General features: G+C 48.0%; 1 pseudogene; it reads left to right on the top strand.

The window, feature by feature from the left end:
* The first annotated feature begins 1,330 nt into the window (after positions 1-1,330).
* The window catches only part of LOC134983225 (zinc finger protein 271-like), a 152,442-nt pseudogene continuing 147,040 nt past the window's right edge, over positions 1,331-6,732 (top strand).

The raw sequence follows: 6,732 nt of genomic DNA, 5'->3' as shown, positions 1-6,732 counted from the left end.
AGACCGTCATACTAGTGGCGACTCGTTGGCCTCGGAGAGTGTGGTTCTTGGATCTCCATGGTCTACTTGCAGATGATCCCTGGCTGATTCCGCTACGTCCAGACCTACTACAGCAGGGATCGTTCCTTTACCCCGATTTAGCGCTGCTGCTTTTACGGGGTGGCTGTTGAGACAACTCTCAAGACGAAAGGGCATTCCACAGTTGGTTATACCAACCATGTTACGTGCTAGGAAGCCAGTTTCAGCAGCTCATTATCACAGGATTTGGCGAGCTTATATAGGTTGGTGTGAAGCTAGGATGTTTCCAACATATTCTTTCAAGTTATCTCATCTTTTGCTCTTTTTACAGACGGGGTTAGATGGAGGACTACGTTTAACAACAGTGATGGTGCAGGTCTCTGCCTTGTCAGTTTTCTTTCAAAGGCGTTTCGCTCTTTTGCCAACAGTTCACAATTTCCGGCAAGGTGTCCTTAGAGTTCAACCTCCATTCATTCCACCTACAGCTCCATGGGTCTTGAATGTAGTTTTGCATGTTTTTGCAGTCAAGTTTTGAACCCTTGCAACACGTGGATGTTACGTTTATAACTTGGAAAACAGTATTTCTCTTAGCCTTAGCATCGGCAAGGCGTGTTGCACAATTGGGTGCCTTGTCATGCAAGCCACCGTATCTGGTATTTTATACTGACAGAGCGGAACTTTGGACAAATCTTGCTTTTCTTCCACAGGTAGTATCCTCTTTCACATCAGACAGCTCTTCCGCCCAAGGGGGAAACTTTGGTACATCCCAAGAGTACTCCAGTGACCCCTAGTGGATTAGAAAGAAAACAGGATTTTGATACCAGATAAATCCTTTTCTTTGCATCCACAAGGGGCACTGGACACCCACCCAGAGCAGTTTCACCTGGCTGGTGGTAAGTTCAATAGTTCTTATGTTAACACATTTTCACCGACTTGTTCAAATGTTAAGGTGATTGTTATCTATTGTTGTGTCAACTTTTTAATTGTCCGTTATGTTATAATGTTATATGTAATTGTCCGTTGTTCATCCTCTTTGTCGCTCCTATTTGGCTCAGCAAAAAAAACACTTAGGCGTCTTGGGAGTATAGAGGGGGAAGGAGGGTTACACATTTACATTTATAAATGTGCCTATCCCTGCTATCGCACCGTCCATATCCCAAGAGTACTCCAGTGCCCCCTGTGGATTCAAAGAAAAGGATTTATTTGGTAAGTACCAAAATCCTATTATCTATAGTAATAGTACAGGGACATGACTGTGGAGGTGAGGGGATATTTACAGTGATATTTATGTCTCCCCCATTTCACAGAGGTGTGAAGAAGACATCTAGTGAGCGTGAGACACCCAGCAGCCATGCGCATGTGTCAGGAGGACTGAGCAGGTCCCAGAGCCCGATCACGGTGCCTCCACCTCACTCACTGATACATGAGAGACACAGTGACTAGAAGATCCAGAAACTCACCAACAAGATCATTCCACTGCTGACTGGAGAGGTGACTGCTGGGAATGGGGCATTATACAGTAACACCAGGGGATGTGTCTGGGTGATGGCTGGAGAGGTGACTGCTGGGAATGGGGCATTATACAGTAACACCAGGGGATGTGTCTGGGTGATGGCTGGAGAGGTGACTGCTGGGAATGGGACATTATACAGTAACACCAGGGGAAGTGTCTGGGTGATGATTGGAGAGGTGACTGCTGGGAATGGGGCATTATACAGTAACACCAGGGGATGTGTCTGGGTGATGACTGGAGAGGTGACTGCCGGGAATGAGGCATTATACAGTAACACTGTGGGATGTGTCTGGGTGATGATTGGAGATGTGACTGCTGGGAATGGGACATTATACAGTAACACCAGGGGATGTGTCTGGGTGATGACTGGAGAGGTGACTGCTGGGATTGGGACATTATACAGTAACACCAATGTATGTGTCTGGGTGATGACTGGAGAGGTGACTGCTGGGAATGGGGCATTATACAGTAACACCGGGGGATGTGTCTGGGTGATGACTGGAGAGGTGACTGCTGGGAATGGGGCATTATACAGTAACACCAGGGGATGTGTCTGGGTGATGACTGGAGAGGTGACTGCTGGGAGTGGGGCATTATACAGTAACACCAGGGGATGTGTCTGGGTGATGACTGGAGAGGTGGCTGCTGGGAATGGGACATTATACAGTAACACCAGGGGATGTGTCTGGGTGATGACTGGAGAGGTGACTGCTGGGAATGGGACATTATACAGTAACACCAGGAGACGTGTCTGGGTGATGACTGGAGAGGTGACTGCTGGGAATGGGACATTATACAGTAACACCAGGAGATGTGTCTGGGTGATGACTGGAGAGGTGACTGCTGGGAATGGGGCATTATACAGTAACACCGGGGGACGTGTCTGGGTGATGACTCGAGAGGTGACTGCTGGGAATGGGGCATTATACAGTAACACCGGGGGATGTGTCTGGGTGATGACTGGAGAGATGACTGCTGGGAATGGGACATTATACAGTAACACCAGGGGACGTGTCTGGGTGATGACTCGAGAGGTGACTGCTGGCAATGGGGCATTATACAGTAACACCGGGGGATGTGTCTGGGTGATGACTCGAGAGGTGACTGCTGGCAATGGGGCATTATACAGTAACACCAGGGGACGTGTCTGGGTGATGACTGGAGAGGTGACTGCTGGGAATGGGGCATTATACAGTAACACCCTGGTACGTGTCTGGGTGATGACTGGAGAGGTGACTGCTGGGAATGGGACATTATACAGTAACACCGGGGGATGTGTCTGGGTGATGACTCGAGAGGTGACTGCTGGCAATGGAGCATTATACAGTAACACCAGGGGACGTGTCTGGGTGATGATTGGAGATGTGACTGCTGGGAAATGGGACATTATACAGTAACTCCGGGGGACGTGTCTGGGTGATGACTGGAGAGGTGACTGCTGGGAATGGGGCATTATACAGTAACACCAGGGGATGTGTCTGGGTGATGACTGGAGAGGTGACTGCTGGGAATGGGGCATTATACAGTAACACCAGGGGATGTGTCTGGGTGATGACTGGAGAGGTGACTGCTGGGAATGGGACATTATACAGTAACACCAGGGGATGTGTCTGGGTGATGACTGGAGAGGTGACTGCGGGGAATGGGGCATTATACAGTAACACCAGGGGACGTGTCTGGGTGATGACTGGAGAGGTGACTGCTGGGAATGGGACATTATACAGTAACATCAGGGGACGTGTTTGGGTGATGACTGGAGAGGTGACTGCTGGGAATGGGGCATTATACAGTAACACCCTGGTACGTGTCTGGGTGATGACTGGAGAGGTGACTGCTGGGAATGGGACATTATACAGTAACACCGGGGGATGTGTCTGGGTGATGACTCGAGAGGTGACTGCTGGCAATGGAGCATTATACAGTAACACCAGGGGACGTGTCTGGGTGATGATTGGAGATGTGACTGCTGGGAAATGGGACATTATACAGTAACTCCGGGGGACGTGTCTGGGTGATGACTGGAGAGGTGACTGCTGGGAATGGGGCATTATACAGTAACACCAGGGGATGTGTCTGGGTGATGACTGGAGAGGTGACTGCTGGGAATGGGGCATTATACAGTAACACCAGGGGATGTGTCTGGGTGATGACTGGAGAGGTGACTGCTGGGAATGGGACATTATACAGTAACACCAGGGGATGTGTCTGGGTGATGACTGGAGAGGTGACTGCGGGGAATGGGGCATTATACAGTAACACCAGGGGACGTGTCTGGGTGATGACTGGAGAGGTGACTGCTGGGAATGGGACATTATACAGTAACATCAGGGGACGTGTTTGGGTGATGACTGGAGAGGTGACTGCTGGGAATGGGACATTATACAGTAACACCAGGGGATGTGTCTGGGTGATGACTGGAGAGGTGACTGCTGGGAATGGGACATTATACAGTAACACCAGGGGATGTGTCTGGGTGATGACTGGAGAGGTGACTGCTGGGAATGGGACATTATACAGTAACACCAGGGGATGTGTCTGGGTGATGACTGGAGAGGTGACTGCTGGGAATGGGACATTATACAGTAACACCAGGGGATGAGTCTGGGTGATGACTGGAGAGGTGACTACTGGGAATGGGACATTATACAGTAACACCAGGGAATGTGTCTGGGTGATGACTGGAGAGGTGACTGCTGGGAATGGGACATTATACAGTAACACCAGGGGACGTGTCTGGGTGATGACTGGAGAGGTGACTGCCGGAAATGGGACATTATACAGTAACACCGGGGGACATGTCTGGGTGATGATTGGAGAGGTGACTGGGAATGGGATATTATACAGTAACACCAGGGGATGTGTCTGGGTGATGACTGGAGAGGTGACTGCTGGGAATGGGACATTATACAGTAACACCAGGGGATGTGTCTGGGTGATGACTGGAGAGGTGACTGCTGGGAATGGGACATTATACAGTAACACCAGGGGATGTGTCTGGGTGATGACTGGAGAGGTGACTGCTGGGAATGGGACATTATACAGTAACACCAGTGGATGTGTCTGGGTGATAACTGGAGAGGTGACTGCTGGGAATGGGACATTATACAGTAACACCAGGGGATGTGTCTGGGTGATGACTGGAGAGGTGACTGCTGAGAATGGGGCATTATACAGTAACACCAGGGGATGAGTCTGGGTGATGACTTGAGAGGTGACAGCTGGAAATGGGAAATTATACAGTAACTCCGGGGGACGTGTCTGGGTGATGACTGGAGAGGTGACTGCTGGGAATGGGACATTATACAGTAACACCAGGGGATGTGTCTGGGTGATGACTGGAGAGGTGACTGCTGGGAATGGGGCATTATACAGTAACATCAGGGGATGTGTCTGGGTGATGACTGGAGAGGTGACTGCTGGGAATGGGACATTATACAGTGACACCAGGGGACGTGTCTGGATGATGACTGGAGAGGTGACTGCTGGGAATGGGGCATTATACAGTAACACAGGGGGATGTGTCTGGGTGATGACTGTATCACTGTGTGTGTCAGGTTCCTATAAGGTGTCAGGATGTCACTGTCTATGTCTCCATGCAGGAGGAGGAGTATATAGAGGAACACAGGGGTCTGTACAAGGACGTGATGATGGAGAATCACCGGCCCCTCACATCACTGGGTAAGAGGAGACTGTCATGTATTGTACAGGGGAGAGCAGGTATGGGGGCCCCCTATATACGCACATCACCTGATAATCACATATATACACTGTACTCAGTCACTGTGTGTCTCCTACAGATGGACCCAGTAACAGAGATACCCCAGAGAGATGTCCCCGTCCTCTGTATTCCCAGGACTGTACAGAGGAGAATCACAGGATCCCACAGGAGGATCAGGTAGGTGGGATTTAGGGTCTCCCCAATATTCCAAAGTGACTGTCACTATATGATCTGTAGAGGAGCTGTGTGTGTCTTATACACTGATATTATACTGTTTCACCTTAGTTTCATCTGACTGTATGCAAATGTCATTATAGTGTTTTTTGTTTTTTTAGGTAGAACGTCTGTCTGATATTAAAACAGAAAACATAAAGGGAGAGGAAGAGACGTATGTGACTGATATAAAGGCAGAAGTTACAGAGGGAGAAGAAGAGACGTATGTGACTGATATAAAGGCAGAAGATATAGAGGGAGAAGAAGAGATGTATGTGACTGATATAAAGGCAGAAGATATAGAGAGAGAAGAAGAGACGTATGTGACTGATATAAAGACAGAAGATACAGAGGGAGAAGAAGAGACGTATGTGACTGATATAAAGGCAGAAGATATAGAGGGAGAAGAAGAGACGTATGTGACTGATATAAAGGCAGAAGATACAGAGGGAGAAGAAGAGACGTATGTGACTGATATAAAGGCAGAAGATATAGAGGGAGAAGAAGAGACGTATGTGACTGATATAAAGGCAGAAGATATAGAGGGAGAAGAAGAGACGTATGCGACTGATATGAAGGCAGAAGATACAGAGGGAGAAGAAGAGACGTATGTGACTGATATAAAGGCAGAAGATACAGAGGGAGAAGAAGAGACGTATGTGACTGATATAAAGGCAGAAGATATAGAGGGAGAAGAGACATATGTGACTGATATAAAGGCAGAAGGTATAGAGGGAGAAGAAGAGACGTATGTGACTGATATAAAGGCAGAAGATACAGAGGGAGAAGAAGAGACGTATGTGACTGATATAAAGGCAGAAGATATAGAGGGAGAAGAGACGTATGTGACTGATATGAAGGTAGAAGATATAGAGGGAGAAGAAGAGACGTATGTGACTGATATAAAGGCAGAAGATACAGAGGGAGAAGAAGAGACGTATGTGACTGATATAAAGGCAGAAGATATAGAGGGAGAAGAGACGTATGTGACTGATATGAAGGTAGAAGATATAGAGGGAGAAGAAGAGACGTATGTGACTGATATAAAGGCAGAAGATACAGAGGCAGAAGAAGAGACGTATGTGACTGATATAAAGGCAGAAGATATAGAGGGAGAAGAAGAGACGTATGTGACTGATATGAAGGCAGAAGATATAGAGGGAGAAGAAGAGACGTATGTGAGGGGTAATCAACAGTGTAAGGAGGAGGAGATCCCTACAGATATCAGCACAGGTGAGTAATAAACACTTAATACAGAAGTCACATATTC

Source organism: Pseudophryne corroboree (assembly GCF_028390025.1).
Source record: "Pseudophryne corroboree isolate aPseCor3 chromosome 3 unlocalized genomic scaffold, aPseCor3.hap2 SUPER_3_unloc_10, whole genome shotgun sequence".
Classification (NCBI taxonomy): Eukaryota; Metazoa; Chordata; class Amphibia; order Anura; family Myobatrachidae; genus Pseudophryne; species Pseudophryne corroboree.
This window is presented reverse-complemented; position numbering and strand designations above follow the sequence as displayed.